We start from the raw sequence: 17,586 nt of genomic DNA, 5'->3' as shown, positions 1-17,586 counted from the left end.
GTTCTGCACCGCTCTTGATAACTGTCCTAAACCTGTGCAATAAAAATTACAAAAATACTTGCCAAAATATTAATATTATTGAAAACATAGAGCATGGTGTTTACATGAGTTTTAAGATGACAGACATAATACTCATGATTTCATAATATACAGCAGTTGTAATTCCCTCTAGTTCAGAAGCTGACTTGATCATGTACATGAATCCCCTAGGATATTAAGGAAGCAGTAATAACAAGCCCAGTTAACAAGAGAAGAAAGGGACTGCTTAGCTGACTATACATGTTCCGTATACTAGCACTGAGTACAAATAGCAATGCTGGTAAACACAGTAGTTCCATGAGACTGAGCTTTGAAGCTTTATGGGAAAATGAGATCAACAGGCACAGTTCAATTCTATTAAAAAAGCTCCTCTGAGGCCTGTGAAGGATAATACCTTTATCATGTTTCTTTCCCTACAGCATTCAAGAGAGACTCTGAGATTACAATCTCAGGGGTTAAGTTTGCAGTGTTTCCCATTTCATTATTTTCCATTTAGATCTGTGTCACAGGAACTAAGGAATCTGGTATTTTTATGGGTATATCTAATTTTATTTATTGCAAAAAAGTTAATATTAAATTCAAGTTAAAAATTAATTGGAAATAATTTACTAAGGCTTCTCTTTTTTCTCACACAGCATAATATTCCAATAATCTTACTCATGTTGGATAATACCCTATTCTGGTAATTCCTGACTTCCATTCACTCTACTGGGACTTCTCAGAATAAGGTACTATCTCGCATGCATAAGGAAATTTCTCAAAATATACTTACTTAATATTTTTCCCCTAAGAGATTTTCTTTTCTTTTTTAAATCTATACATTGAATGTGAACAATTCAATCCATTATTCTATATTAGGAAATTTAATTATGTTAGTTGTGATTAATCATGGAAGGACATTGTTTCTGTTCTTTGAGAGAAAGAGACTTATAAGGACAACTTGAGGAAGACACTGGGAATAAGAATCTTTCAGGGACAGTGAGCAGTTTAGGGAGAAGCAGTAGATAAGACAGCATTGTAGACATTTATAAAATGTTAAACCTTTTCTGGGCATTATTTCTAGAAAATTTGGCTACTCCAACAATTATTGGTTCAGGTGATTGTTCACTGCCATAGCTCCTTGGGACTGTGGCAGATAGACAGAAAACTGTTCTAGTTTATGCTATCTGTAGAACCCCAAGATTTCAGTCACTTAATGGTGATCAATGGCTACAACCATATCTCTCTTGATCTATGGTTCATGCACCTCAGTCTCAGGATCTGGCTCCAAATATGTAAAAATGTACATAAAATATATATAGTGGCTTTCATTGTTCAGCTCTACCACTAAGGGTAAATATGACTGTTTTTCTTGTATATCATACATGGTTCGTAGCAGCAGTTCTAGACACTCTTAACAAAGTTTATTTTTGAACAATCTATAATTGACGTCACTGAACATTCTCCATCATTCCTATAAAAGTAAACTTGTTTGTACGTGCCATCATGCTATGAAAAAAGGAGTGCATATAGCAAAACCATATTTAGGAAATGGTAGCAAATATACTCTTCACTGATGAATTTTATTTGCATCAGCATATACAATGATGTGTTCAAATCATAGGCAGTGAAGCATAGTTTATATTTACCACTGTAGCTATATTATAAACCTATTAATAACACAAAATATGATGATTGAACTCATAGTCTATGCCTGGTCCATAGTAAATAATTAATTATTCTCTTTTCCAGATTAGCAATTTGAGTAAAACAACTGTCAAATCCTGAAAACACTCCTTGATATTTTTAATATAGCCTTTCTGATAGAGTCAAATGAGGTATCAGTTTAATATCTATATGTTCTCTGCCTTAGAGATGGTCTCAGGAGAATGAATTCAATAATCCAACCAGTATTTAAATTCTGTTATTACTTTTTGTAAATGTATTGTTGATTAACATCAATGTCTTTGGATAGGACAGTGATATTTTCAAATGAATTATATGAAGGTTTCTAATGACAATATCCTGGCTAGTTGCCCTCAAGTAATAAAGCATAATAATAAAATATGTGAAAAATTTACTGTAGCAGTTTGTTTGAAACTTGAAAATTTGATAATTAAGATATAAATACATTCATATTCAAATTGGATATTCCCCTCTTTAGATACAATTTCTTTCGTATAATTTAAGATTTGTTTCAAAAGTCAATGAACTTTCATTCATTTAGAACTTTGGTATATCCAACTATACATATATAGGTTCAACTTTTTAATATAACTGATTGGAAAGGGTTGTCCAAAAATATACATTTATTTTTCTTATCTGATATATTTCTTAATACATCAGGGTACTTAAAAGTATTGTTTAGCATATGCCTAGCATATGGGGTCATATGCAATAATTGCGGCAAAATTAATCATGATGTCAAAGCTTGCAGCCCCCCGCAAAAAAATCATCCTCATATTGAGGAAAGAAGCAGTGACTCAGAGGATGATATTTTGCATGTATATGACATTAATATCAGCAAAATAGCCAAAATAAATGGTTTATGAAGCTCAGACTAACACCAGATGCAAAGGCAAGGCAGCAACACAAAAACAAAGAGGAAATGGAATGCCAAATAGACAGTGAGACATCAGTAAATATGCAAAGCTACAAAGATTTCTCTCAGCATTATTCAAGAGAAGAAAGTGCAAATACAACCAAGCAAAATCAAATTAAAAATTATATCAACTGAATGATCATAATACCATTAGGAAAAAGGAAATTATGAGCAGGATACCAAGGAAACGTATACAAGCTGAAATTTCAGGTAGTACGCAGAAGCCACTTTTTTCAGCTAAAAACAAATGAACTGCATGAACCTAGTGACATTAATCCGGTGACACATGATTCATACAATAGACAAGCAAGCAGAACAACAACAAAAAACCAAACAAGCAAACAAAGAACTGTGGCATCCTTGCAGAAAAGCTGAGAAAAGATTACCAGGATATTTTTGTAGGACTGAGATGTCCTCCAGGAATGTTATATCTGGAAATAGATAAAATGATTCAGCCAGTACAGTGCCTGAGCTTTATAAACCATTTATTTTGGCTATTTTGCCTGTATTAATGTCAAACTTCAGCCTGTGTAGGCTTCCTTGGTATTCTGTTCATCATTCACGTTTTCCTAATGGTGCCCATTGCGTTAAGAGAAAAAATATTAGGTGCAATAAATTAAATAGCAATGATTCCTTCATATTCTAAAGTCACAGCTCCCACATGTTGGATAAGTGGCATGATATCTATTGAGAAGCTTGGCAAATTGTGCATTTGCATAGATCCAAGCAACTTATATAAAGCAATTAAAAAACCTCATTATCAAATGCTTGTAACTGAAGAAATAGTACCTACTTCACGAAACACAAACTATTCTCAGTACTTGATGTCAAAGGCAGATGTTGGCAAATGCAACAGAGTAAGGAAAGCAGCTACCTCATCACATTTTGGATTCCACAAGTAGGTAGAGATGGTTGAGAATGTGATTTGGGATCAGAGATGCAGTGGAAGAATATGAACATTACCACCAAGATATGCTGACAGGCCTCACATGTATGATATCATAGCTGACGACATTCTGATGAATGGATGCAAAGACAACATGGTGAAAGTTGTGACAGATCACAAGCATAACCTCATCTGTCTGCCAGAAAGAGCCAGGCAAATAAATCTAAAATTGAATATAAACAAGATTAAATTGTGATTGACTATAATACCATACATGGGACAATTGCTGACCTCTGAAAGGCTGCAACTTGACCCTGAAAAGGTAAAAGGAATATAACAGATGCCTACAATTAAAGATATTAAATTAGTTCAGAAACTATCTGATAAAATATTTTCCAAACCTGTCAGATGTGGCTGAACCCCTAAGGTGACAATTGGACAAAGGTCAGAAAGGACATGGTTACCTCAATCTGATGTACCTGTGTTGTGTATCAAGGAGTTGGTGACCAACTGTCCTATCCTGAAATACTACAATGTGAGAGATGAACAACCATACAACATAATGCCAGTAAGATGGGGCTTGGAGCATCACTAAGGCTGTGATTGTCTCATGGAGGTTGCAGAAGTCACAAATTCTGTGACTTTCTGCAACCTCCGTGACTTCCACAGCAGCTGGTGTGGCTGAGTCTGCTGGAGCGACCCAGGGCCAGCTGCTAGGGTGGTCCCCAGGGCCAGTGCACCAGCAGCTGCTTGGGAGGCCCCTGGTAGCTGGCTTCGGGGACCATCCGAGCAGCGGCTGGTCCCGTGGACCACCCAAGCAGTGGTCCTGGGGCCGGCCCTGGGGAGTGCCCAATCAGCAGTCTCGGGTGGTCCCTGAGGCCAGCCACACTGGCCACTGCTCAGGCAGCCCCGGGCAGCTGGTTCCAGAGACTGCCAAAGCAGCAGCAGGTGCAGCTGGCTCTGGGGAGTTCCTAAACAGAGGTCCTGGTGACCACCCGAGCAGCAGCAGTCCTGGGAGGGCTAGATCAGTTGCCTCAGGGGTGCCCGGAGGCTGTCCGGAGAGCAGTCCCGGGGGAGCAGTGGCCAGGAGCAGTCAACCTCCAGCACTGGAGCAGGGACCCCTGGAGCAGCAGGGCTTCAGAAGTAGAGAGTGTTTTTGGTAAAAGTCAGGGGTGTTTTTGATAAAAGTCATGGAGAGGTCATGGTCCATGAATTTTTATTTATTGCCTCTGACCTGTCCATGACTTTTCCCAAAAATGCCTTTGACTAAATCTTAGCGTTAAGCATCACTGCTACAAAAGTAGTCTTCATAAAAAGAGTACTACTGTCAAAGGAACAAAAATATGCTGAGAGTGAACAGGAATGTCTTCCACAGTGTTAGAGAGACAAGGTGGCTGAGGTAATATCTTTTATTGGACCAACTTCTGCTGATGAGAGACAAGCTTTTGAGCTACACTAAGCTCTTGCTCTGGCCTGGGAGAGGGACTCAGAGTGTCACCACTCTCCAGTATCCTGGGATGGACATGGCTACAACAACATTGCATAGTTTTCACATGTGAAAAGTTCAACCAGTATGTTCAAGAGTGGGAAATTATTCAATAGAAAGTGATCATAAATCAGAAGCATCAGCTTTTTACAAATGACAGCTAGTGGCCCAAAAACAACTTCAGTGCATGCTGCTGAAACACAAGCTCTGCAAATTAGATGTATATTACAAGAAAGGGACAGACATGAGCATAACTGACTTCTTATCCAGAGCAGCCTTGCAGCATGAAAATAAGGCAGCTGGACAAGAATATGATACCCACAACCTGGTAGAAATACAGAAAATACAGAAAGACACAAAAAAATCAGCTGAATCAATTATTTGTCAGTTTCAAGGCAGCAGCTAGAAAGAATCTGAGAACAAACTATACAAACTATATATTTCAGTGCTAAAATTCATCATTATGTTAGGATGGCCAGACACTAGTGGAGAAGCCCACTTGCTTCCCAAGAATACTGGAACTATCCTGAGAATCTGAACATCCAAGATAGCTTCATCTATAAAGTCAAATCATAATGTCCAGACTATTGAGAACAAATTCTGTCAATACATCAGAACCGTTATGGAATAGAGGCATGTATCTTCAAAGCCAGAGATATAGTATACTGGTCAAACATGACCCCAGATATCTGAAACCTGGGGAGCAGTTGTGATACACATGGGGAAATGCAGGCCAAGCAGCAGAAAGAGACAATAAAAATGGACAGAATCCCTATCAGACCTTGGAGCAAAGTAGGAACAGACCTTTTCACTGCAAACCACACTCAGTAACTACCTCATTATTGCAGGCTACTATTCAGACTTCTGGGAAGTAGGCCAACTGTCAGACACTATGGCAGTGACCATCACAGACAAAACAGTGAAGCATTTCATCACGCATGGTATCCCAAACTGTGCAGTTTCAGATAACGGACCCTTACAGTGAATTTGAGCAATTTGCCTGGGCATGGGAATTCATTCATAACATATCATCACCACACCAGAGACAGTAATATGGTAAAGCCAAACTGGTAGCTTAAAATTTCTAAAGCTTTATTAAAGAAAGGTGTAAAAAACAACACAAATATATGGCTGGATCCTTGAATGGAGAAACACTCCCACCCATGGCATTAATAGCAGCCCAGTACAATACTTAATGTTATGCTGCATGTATACCTATGTGCCTGTAGCCTCAGCATACTGGCAGTGGTGGAAGAAGTAATAGACAAAAAGGAAAAAAAGATTTGCAAGGCCAAAATCTACCACATCCGACCAACAAAAAACTTCCCAGAGCTACATATGGGATATCGTCAAGCTATTTTCTCAGGATAAGTCATGCACTTGGAAGCAAGCTATATGTATTCAGCAGATAAAACCTTCTTATAAGTTACATAACAGTGAATGGGTGTATAATCACCAAAATTAAGAATGCATTCACCCACAAGAACACAGGAAAGAACCAAGAATGTGAAATGTGAAAGATGACAAAATGTGCATTTTGCTGATACTTGATCAGCAGGACAACGAAGGAACAGACTCTCAAAAATACCCCACCAGCAAAACCAAATGCAAGTTGCCCATTGCCGTAAGAGAGACTCACATTCTCTCCAACATCAAACCACCTGCAAGGTTTTTACAAGACTCTGGACAATATTAATACTTTAAAGAACAATCCTCTCAAACTCAGAGGAAAATGCCTTGATTGCCAAGCATGTAAGGCCTTGATTAGCTTAAAAAAGTTGGTGCTAAGTTTTATATGTATGATGCTGTGACCTTTATGTAGGTATAATAGAATGTTAAGTTTGCAGGTGCATTATGGTGTACATTGGCTGCTGTGAAAGTGGTATTCAGGGTTAATTTTGTTATTTCAAATAAATGTGACAAAAAGGAGCTTAGGATAAATAGCTTCTCTCTATAAAGTGCTATATCATGATTGCATGTAGGAACTTAGAGAACTCTACTTTCAGGAAGTGCTTGATGAGAAAGAAAAGCTTATGTGGGGGAAAGAATAAAACATGAATATTGCACTATTTTGCTTTATTTCTTTTTATGCTGGAACATGGAAAAAGAATTATATCAGTTTTATCGTTGTGATATTTACAATGGTGCAGTAATTTCAGACGATATGTGCTGAGTGGTAAAGTATCCCTAATCTCTCTTTTGTTGCATAGAATTCTGTTGTTTCATGCTTTAACTATAACCCAGGTGTGTGTGTGTATGAGTGTGTGTGTGTGTGTGTACTGGGAAGAAGTATGAGAGGCACTGAGCGCATACAACTTCTTGGGATTTAAATAGGAGTTGTAAGTGCTTAGCACCTCAGGAATTATTTCACTAATTTCACAAAATTTCACAAAACTTAGAGGAAGTTTTGCAGAATTTTAAATTACTGAGGTGATGGTCAAACTTCAAAATATTTGCAGGTTAGGTTCTTATAATCTTAGCCAGCTCAAAAATCAGATACTTATAGGATTGTTATCTAAATTATCCTGACCTCTTGGGCCTTGGATATACTTCAAGGGTAAAATACATTAATTATAAAATAATATTGGGCAATAAGAATCCATCAGCAGGTGCAGGAAAGAGAAACAGGTTCTCTGGATTAATCTCATGCCTTTGGTATGGGTAATGTATAGGTTTCCTTCATTTTGTCCACTTCAGCAGAGAGGAGCAGCTTAACTAATTAAATGATTTGTGGCATTGACCACTCCAGTGACAATCAGAGAGTTTCAGGATTCAAAAGATGTGTTCCAGTCTGGCCAGACTAAAGACTCATCTTGTCTGAGATCATTCTGACCAATGTATTTATGTGTGGCACTTGCCAGTAAAGATTGCATGTGATCATATGCTAGGTTGAATTCTAATTGTTGAAGTGGGAGGTTTTACACTTAATGAACTGCAATTATGTAGTTTTTGCTGCTGTTTAAGATTATTGAGGACAGTGGTTATATATGTGTCTTGTAGAGGTAGATATATAAATGTGATAATTGGAAGTGCAAAGGATATTCTGTGATGGCTGCTGAATGACAATCACTGATGGTGTGAGTGAAGACGGAATACAACTAAGACATATTTTAAAAGTAATGGACTCAGAATGCTTTTAGCAGTATAATGGTGAACAATATACTGTAGGTGAAGTAAGGAAGAGTTACTTCTTGTGTCTTGCTTACTACACTCCTGCTAATACATGATGCTAATATTGAGGATAGAGTTAGAGAATGTGTGTTTTGACTTATTCCGAAATGGCTACAAATGTGTAGTAGAAGCCGTATTGTAATACATAGGCCTTGGGTATACGTTGTCTGACTATGCTGGAAGAAGGACAGGAGGCACTGAATGTGGTTTAATTAGGCTGCAATATTATTCTACCAGGTAGATAAAAGTGTACAGTGCAGGTAACTCCATGATCACTTTCATATATACATAAATATTCCATCAAGCCTCCCCCATATACCCATCCTGGACCGCAGCCAACCTGCTGTGATCTCACCATTCCTCCCCACCCCTCAAATGAGGGTTGGAGGGGCTATAAAGGAGGAGTAGTTGGCTTCCTAATATGCTAGTCATAGGAACCCCAAACCTGCCTTTTTTGTCACTTTAACAAATACTGGCTTTTAAATTCTTTATGAGTCCATTTTATCTGATCACTGTATCCCTTCACTATGGAGTACCTGCACTGGACATCCACCACATGCTTACATAATGATTTGTGACATCATAGCTTAGCTTCTATTCCATGTTCGCCCCAACTAAGCCCCTTCCACCCCCCAAAGCTGCTGTGGGAAAAGTGACAAACCCCCTACTTTGGCGTGGCCAATCTGGTGATGAGGGGGGAGATTTCTTCCCAGCCCCTCAAGAAAGAAGTGACTTGTGCAATGCCGACAGCAGATCCTTACAATCTGCTATTTCACCACTTCCATGGGTGGGAGAGGGGATGCTTCTTTGCCTGGGTCAGGTAAAAGTGGGCTTCTCCTGCCTAGTATGGACCTATATAATACCCCTTGCTTTGGTCTGGTCACCTGCAGGGAGGGATGGGTCAGTGACCCTGTGCTGACCTGCTCTGCAGCTGCTGTAAAAGTTGCTCCATGCCTCTCTAATCCCTTAAAGAGAGACACACCTTCCTCCAGCAAACCAGACATCCCCACCAACCCCCCGCTTAATGTATGATGTGGTCATTGGTTTTGACATGTGAGTTGGTAAATAAATTCCACAAAGGTTTTGGAAAGGATGGTGTTAAAATACTGACAGCCACAAACTGTCCAATAGCTGACAAAGCTGTTAAAGGTTACTCAGGACTGAATATCTGACAATCTGATCAAACTACTTTCACAATATGAGCAAATGATTTATTCATTGGCTCTGAACCACCCCTTCTTATATGCTGTGCTTCACTGGCACAGTCTAGCCCTAAGCAATGGTGAAGAGAAGCAACCAACAATTCAATAGGGAGCATAGGCCAGTATTATAGCCCTTGTCAAATTCTCTGGTTGTCCCCTCAAGGCCAACATCTCCTTTGTCTTGTCTGGTTAGAGCTCCAGCCAGCAAATCCAGACCCTAGTCTTCACAACAATGGGACCACAAGGACCATGTTGCCCTTGGGGGGATGCAGTGAGGCAGATGCCCTAGTTGCCCTTTGTTAGGTCAGGAACACAACACACTTGGGGCTGATACACTCAGATTTATTAATTCAAACCTTTATTTGGACTAAAAGCATACCTTATGATTTCAATTACTATTAAAACAACAAATGACAGATATACGGAAAAAGATATTAGTCAATTGACTTATTCTGGGGCATAGGATGGACTTCTCTTACGAGTTTCCAACTATCCCCTTACACTCTACCATAGGTATTTCCCTGTTCTGTCCCAACTCAATCACTCTACATGACTCATGCTTATGACATTTCTAACACCTTTGATGGTCAAACAGAGTCAATCTTAGTGGGCACTCAGTTTTTATGTTCAGGAGATTCAAAAAATTAAAGTTGAGCCCTCTTTCCACACTGTTCCAAATATCATCTCCCTTTGTAGTGATGGAAGTAAAATCCAAAGGATGCATGATTTTTGTACTTGCTGGGTGCAAAAAAAAAGCTACTTTTGTTGAGAAAGTTTATTTCCTGAAAACATTTTTTTCCTTCTCCATATTAGAATTTTTGGTAAATCTGTTTAATTTTTCAATGCTATATTTTCTTTGAGATACAGTTTGGTCCATAACTTCTAATTGTATCCATCAGTTATCCTCAGCTCTCTTACTTATCTACAAGTCTTATTGTTGACTATTACTTTATATCGCAGTGAAAACATGGTATATAAATGTACCACAAATCCTAATGTAATGAACTGTTAGAAAAGGGCACTGCCATTTTGTGCTCAAATGTATCCATTCTATGTGAAAGTAAAATTACACAAGACAAAAATATTATTCAGTTACTACATACTTAATGATCAGATTAAAATCAATAACCAAACAAGATTTAGGGCCCAAGTCTATAGTCATTAACATCAATTGGTGTTTTGGATGCTTAAGCAATGTACACTGGAGACCATAAAGATCGTAATGTAATTTGTTGTAGTTGAATCATGACAGACGTCCTCCAAGTACAACATAAAAGAGTAACATTTTTCTAGGATGTTTAATGATATTTTCCTGGTGGCTACATTCTCAAACTAAATGTATTTTTATTTATTTGTTCTGTGGTAGTGCCTACAGGAATTAGGGTTCCATTGCATTAGACATTATACACGTACAAAGGGCCAAATCATGACTTTTGGTACCCACTTATGTAGGACAGTAAGGGGACAGTATGGATTGTCGATGAAGTTTTAGTGTCTCCTCTTATATAATATAGTCAGTTTCCCTCCTTGTTTAGTCCTCAAAATTGAATAGTATTAATATGAAAATCATGTTACTCTTATAATGAAGATGTAATAAAAAGTAGTCATTGATTTAAGGAAGAGTAGTACCCCCTACAATGACTTTTTAAGCTAGAAATGATCATTGTATCAATCACATTATGCAATAAGTTCAAGAGAAATTTTGTCTGACTTTGACAAAAGTGAAATGAGCCGCAAATAAGAACTGCAGACATCATACCTCTGGGATTTTAGGCAGAGCCTGTCCTAAAAGCTGCATTTCTTCTTTAATTTATATTTTAAGTGCTCATCAAGTTAAGAGGCAATGAAGTCAGAAGACTGAACGTGTAATAATTTTCTCTTCTTTTGAACCAGAACAAAGAAAAAACCCTTCAAGGTCAGATAATTTTTAAAATTGTGAGGGGTCTATTCTTTCACACCACATGTGGCCAAAATTTATGCAGTTTAGATGGAAGAGTGGTGGAATGTCACTCTCCTCTCTGTCTTATGTGAAATTACTATTCTGTAGCCTACATTTACATTGTACAATGGGACTTTCCTCCAGTGCAGAAGAGAGGCACAAGTCCAAAAGTGGATGGCCAGTTTTAGCATGTATAACTGTTAACTTCAAGGTCAGTGTCAGCTAGAGATTAACAAATAACTACCTTCAAACATTTTCACCAATATACTAGATACAAATAAGCTTTACCCCAACATTAGAAGTCAAGTTTCCTTGTTTCTACATATTTTTTTCTAAATCTCTGTTACTGGAGACAATAAAAGAAAAATACCATTCTTTGTGTATACTTGAATTCCAAAATTCCAATGAAATATATGCCAATATTCCATAGTGCAGGGCCATTTCAACGCTTCATTACCAAAGATCTGCTGGGAATATTTGTTTTTCCTCTGTGTTAGCCTGGTATTAGTAGCATCTATATCTGACTTTGAATTACCACCAGAGTAGTCCAGTTACAGAACATACAGAGTCAGAGACTTTTTGTGCATCAGTTTACTTATGCAAAAGCATCCCTCTTTAATACAGCATACTGGCCCTTTAAGAGCAGGCATGGGCCAGAACATCTGTTAAAGGGCATCAGCCCTGTGAAGGCCAGGAATTTTTGAAGCTGTAGTTTCCAAACCGGTCACATCACTGCAGACTGGAATCATGGACTGCTGAAACAAGGGATGATGTAGTATATAAGGGGCAACTTTACCCTCAAGAGGAAGAGGACTAGGGAGGACTACATGGTGGGAAACCTGGAAGGAGCAATAGTAGTCGCTTGCTGTTGGGAGCTCTCCAGGGAGCTAGGTTTTGAACTGAGACAGGCGTGGGGGGTCTGTGCTAAGAGGGAATGAAAGCTGGGTGGGGCTTGGCAAATGCCATAAATAAAGACAGAAACAGGCAGAAATAGTAAGTAGCCCTTATAAAGAGGAACAGCTTGAACATTGGGGAAAGCAGCTGTTTCACTACATATGATCCCAGGACTGGAGCCTGGAGTAGAGGGAAGACTTAAGCTCCCTGCAAATCATGGTGGTCAACACCTCTAGAGTAAATAGCCTTGCTTTCAGATGAGTTGAAGGACAGCAGTTGTACGTAACATAATATAGTCACAAGCATAGAGGAGTAGTTCCAGGAGCGTTGACATAAGTATGTAGGATAACCACTGTTCCTCAACTTGTTCACATTTTCAGTTCCGTTGAGTTCCCATAAAATGAGTAAAAAGTAAATTATAGTCCAGACTTTAACATTCTAATCACAGTCATGTTCTTGGACTCCTAGGGCACTCTTCTGCCTCTGTGTAATTACTCATATATCTTTTTGTTCTTACCAAACATCTACAGATTGGCAGCAGAGGGGTACTAGCTGCAGCATGCTAAGGGAAAAAGTAAATAGTAAGTCATCTTGCATAGAGAGATCAATTTTATCTTTTATTTCAAGACTGAATAAACAGAATGACTTGCGTAGATCTCAGCCCCCATCTTTTTACTGTTTTGTCTGTGGAGATGGTAGTTTCAGTATATAGCATATCTCTGAAATGTATGGTCCTATAAGAAATACAAACAGGAGACTCTCAGACACTTTTTATAATAACTGTAAGTGTGATTCTTATAGGTCCTTCCTGGATAGATCTTATCTGGTCCTTACTAAGTTCCTCGTAATTAAACTTTGCTTGTTTTTAAGTAGTTTGATTTTTCTCTCCCTATATACCATCATTAATATCATTGGGAGTTATGCATGTGTAGGAGGAGGAGCAGGGGATTCCAGTACATTTCAGATGACAAATAGCAATTCACCTAAATGATAAAAGTATCTGCTGCACAAATGCTTTCCCCACTGTCCATGCCAGTTATCTGGGCTGGGAGTTGAAGAGTTCATGTGGTGAAGGGGAGAAGAAACCATTACCAGTGCCCCTCAGCAGATGCAGTAGTCTCTCCAGCCTGATCTGCTCCTCACGCATCTCCCTTGTATAAGAAGCCAGAGATCAGTGAAGCTTAACTTCACAGGGGAGAGGAGTAGCACTACCTTCATGGCAAACAAATTCTGTCCCACCCTTTGTGCAGTGAAACAATCCCTGTTCCTATGCCATTTTGCAAAGGTTAGGTTAGGATTTGCTTTGGAAGAAACAATCATTAATTTAGGGTTGATATGCCTGATAGAGGGAAGGTATTTATAATGCTGAAGAGTTTGCGAGCAGGTGTAATTTTGGTATCTCAATGGATGATTTTATAGTATCTTATAGAAGAATGTATGGAGCGTCCATAGACACTTACAAACTCTATGGACTCCTCTATAGAAGCTGAATAGCCAGAAGACTTTTATTTATAAAATATAGTATATGATATGGGCTCCCAGTACCAATGGGAGATACATGAACCCTAAAAGGAGAAATGCACTAATTTCAAAAGCAGGTGTATTGATTTTCTCTTGCTCTTTATAGAATATAATGTTAAGGGAGAAGGTTGGTCTTGTGTATGTGAAGTGCTCAGATAATACAGGTTGAACATATGTAAGTACCTAAATAGAATTTTCTGGAAAGCTTATATAAATTACCTTCCCAGCTGTATTTCTGCTTCTCTAGGTGTCATTAGCAGAAAGTGAGGAGATCTGAACTAGCAGAGAATGTTAACAATTTGTTTTAAGAAAAGACTTCACCTTTCCTCAGAAGCAACTGTGACATGAACTTTCTATGACTTTCCAGTAGTTCCTGGCAACCTCTTTTGTGTGTCATAATTTTAAAGTCTGATATCTAAGGACCTGCCAGAGCTAGAAGCCAGTGCATTAGCTTGGATTCTCCCCTTTTCACTAACATACATTTTCTATTTTAATCCTAATAAATCAGATCGTAAACCTGTCACTTTCCTGGGACTGAATAATGTATGTCCAACACCTCCAGAACAGTGGAATTTTGGTAGGGAAATTCCATATTGGGATGAGGGCCTTAAGCAAACATTTATGTGCTATGTTGATTTTAAAAAAAATGACTTTGGAGCTGCTCAGAGATTTGGAATATTAGAAAGAGTCCAGGTTAATGGAGTAATGAGTAGAGTGCAGGTAAGGCCATCAAAGGTGCATGATGTATGAAATTTAGCATATTGATATCACTTTCCCGTGTATTTATAATTATTTTTAAATTTAACAGTCTGATTTGTATCCGTAAAAAGCAAACTTGGCCTGCCTGTACATGGGTATGAACAGCCTGAAATTGAGTAACTGATGTGGTTCCATCAGCCAACATCTCCGCACCCAGAATAGGAGGTTGCAGCAGCAACAAAGGATGCTCTGGATCTAAACAAGAGATTCTGTCCCTTTTTGATTCCTGCATAATCCAAAGCAATGTCCAATAACTGGGCTTTGAACAAGGAGAAGATCTGGATTTAAACTTTCTCTCTTTCAAGTTTCAGTGTATCATAAAAAGTTACATTGAGTTTATCACATGATTTTCAGCATTCCCACTGAGCTGTCAACAAATTTACCATTACCTATGCAAATAAGAATAGCTATTGAGGTGTTTCAGCACCTGAAGTTAGAGAGGCTACTTCAAAATATTGTGAAATAAATTATCCCTATGTTCATAACTGTATTTCAAAGTGTCCTCTGTGGTGTTCACACTTTAAAATGTTATTTACAATACAAAATGGCTGAATATGAAGTTAAAAAGAAATCTTGACCTTTTAAAATTATTTCTAAAGGTGAAATACATTAACTAAATACCATTATCTTTAATACAATTGTATTAAGTATGAGTCCTGGAAGATCATGTTGTGACTCATGAAATCCACTTACTAAATTTCAGTTGCCTTTTTGGATTTGATTCTAAAGAGGCTCAGGATTGAAAGGCTATTTTAAATCTTTAGAAACTTTGATCTTGGATCAACCCTTTTGAGGTAATTAGCATTCAGTATTTAGATGGCAGCAGTTCTTAAAATGTTAAGTGCTTTCTAAATACAAAGCAAGATACTCTGTTTCAATTGCAGAAATAGCCCAGAATGGAGGCTGCAGTTTTCTGAGTTATGTGGAATACTTTTGAACTCTATGGTTTTACCAGTGGGCTTTCCATCCTTTTCAGCAGATCAAGCTGTATACTTTATAATAATTTCTATAGTATCATAAATGTGCATAGTGCATGATATATCTTTTATAGGTCACTGGTAATAGGGGTTTACCTGCGCCTGTACCAAGCCCACGTAATTAAGCTTGGCAAAGGAGAGTTCCTCAAAGGCTGAAATTGCTTAAATCCATCTCCCCAACAAAGGCTATGGACTGTTACACTTCTGAACCAACAATGACTCCTACTATTCCTGCTCCTCCATTCTTTGAGGGATGTATGCAATGGTTGGTGAATCCATAAACTGTTGGATTTACTTGCCCTTCCCCTCACTCTACCCTTATCTTTTCTCCTTCATCATCCCACCAAACTTAGGTGAATGGAAGTACTCATTATTATTTATTATTGTACTACAATACCAGGCCAAGATCCTGGTCCCATTGTGCTAGATTCTGTATAAACATATAGTAAGACAGAGTCCCTGCCCCAAAGATTTTACAATAGGAATAAAGAAGACCAGAGCTGAGCAAATAATTGATATTTCAGCTCAGTGGCCAAACAGGAAATCTGATGGGGTTGGGGGAGGGAAAGGAGGGGAGAAGGAGTTTTGTTTATTTTTTTTTAAATGAAAATGTTTTTTTTTTCCCTCACAAAATTGAAAGACAGAAAAAAAATGTGTTTGAGTCACAGAAAACATTTGGAATGTTGACTTGAAATATTTTCTAAATGAAATGTCATTTGGATCACTATTTTGCTGTTTATTTCAAATTGAAATGGTTGGTTTTTGTTTTGTTTGTTTGTTTTCAGTTCTTATTGCCAAAACTATTCGCTATATTCCATCCAAATTTGCTAAGGGTCCTCTAGACAAGACACACAAAGGAAATAAGAAAGGAAGTATTATCTTAATTTTACCATTGGGGAACTGAGGCACAAAGAGATGAAGTGACTTGCCCACGTTCATACAGCAATTCTGCAGCAGAACCCCAAATTGAATCAGAGTCTCTTGAGCCCCTGTCATAATCACAGGATCATCCTTCATCCGCACACCTTGAGTGTGTTCCAAAAAACTCACTCCACAAATGTACACAAAGTAACAGCACTGCATATGCGAACAAAACAACTGTTGAAAACATCAACAGTTGAAAAATCAAGTTATTTTGTTGTTTTTCTGACTTATATCTCACCTTAGACTCATGGATTTTCCTGGGTGGGTCTGGGCTGAATAGCGGGGGATGAGGGGAATATGTTAAATTCTGAGTTTACTGATGTTAACAGGATATAAACCAGCATAACCAAGATCAAGTTTCCCAATGTATTCTTATAGATACAGCACCTAGAATATAGTAAAACAAAACAAAGGTACAAACAATACCTCCTTTAATTCTAGGTGATGGCTAGAGAAGTACCAGTTCACAGGATATTTATTTTATATATTTAAAGTTATATTTTGGGAGAAAACTCTTCTTTGATTGTTTCAAAACCTCCAGCTGAGCTGTAGCTGAAGGTTGTGAGGAAACAAAGATTCTGGAACCTGTCAGGGACTACTCTGATCATTGGCATAAAACAGACCAGCCCCAGGAGCTGTTATAAAGCTGTGATTATCTGCAATGACAGCCAAGAGTAGATAAACTCATAGAATCATAGGACTGGAAGGGATCTCGAGAAGTCATCTAATCCGGGCCCTGGACTGAACATAGCACAGTCCTGCCATACACCTTCCATTACGCAACACAACATGTCCCTTAGCACTGTAAGTGTTGTGTTACAAGGCTATTATTCCATCAGCAGTAGGACACCAGAAGAATTCTCTGGGCTGGTATTCACTAATGGCTAATTCTCCTGACTTTGTGGCCGAAGTTATATTTTCCCTGTCTCATACTTTAGGGGATATACATATATAAAAGGAAAAGTTATAATGAAATTCACTAAACAAATCATTAAACAAACATATAAAACTTTCCTAATTCCAATCCTCCTGTATGTGATGTTTTGAGGATAGACTGTCCAGGTTCCTGATTGAGGCCCTACTTCTGGGTTTCATTATGGCTTCTTCATTATGCCACCTCTGCTGGGCCACAAAGTCAGCAGAACTGCGTCCTACTGCTGATGGAATAATAGCCTTGTAACACAACGCTTACAGTGCTAAGGGACAT

The 17,586-nt window shown here is 38.3% G+C and overlaps 1 protein-coding gene across 2 annotated transcripts in view; it reads left to right on the top strand.

Annotated features, from left to right (window-relative positions):
* The window catches only part of FSTL5 (follistatin like 5), a 560,774-nt gene that overhangs the window by 22,389 nt on the left and 520,799 nt on the right, over positions 1 to 17,586 (top strand). The window lies entirely within an intron of this gene.

This window comes from Dermochelys coriacea, chromosome 4 (assembly GCF_009764565.3).
Source record: "Dermochelys coriacea isolate rDerCor1 chromosome 4, rDerCor1.pri.v4, whole genome shotgun sequence".
In the NCBI taxonomy this organism is placed as follows: domain Eukaryota; kingdom Metazoa; phylum Chordata; order Testudines; family Dermochelyidae; genus Dermochelys; species Dermochelys coriacea.
This window is presented reverse-complemented; position numbering and strand designations above follow the sequence as displayed.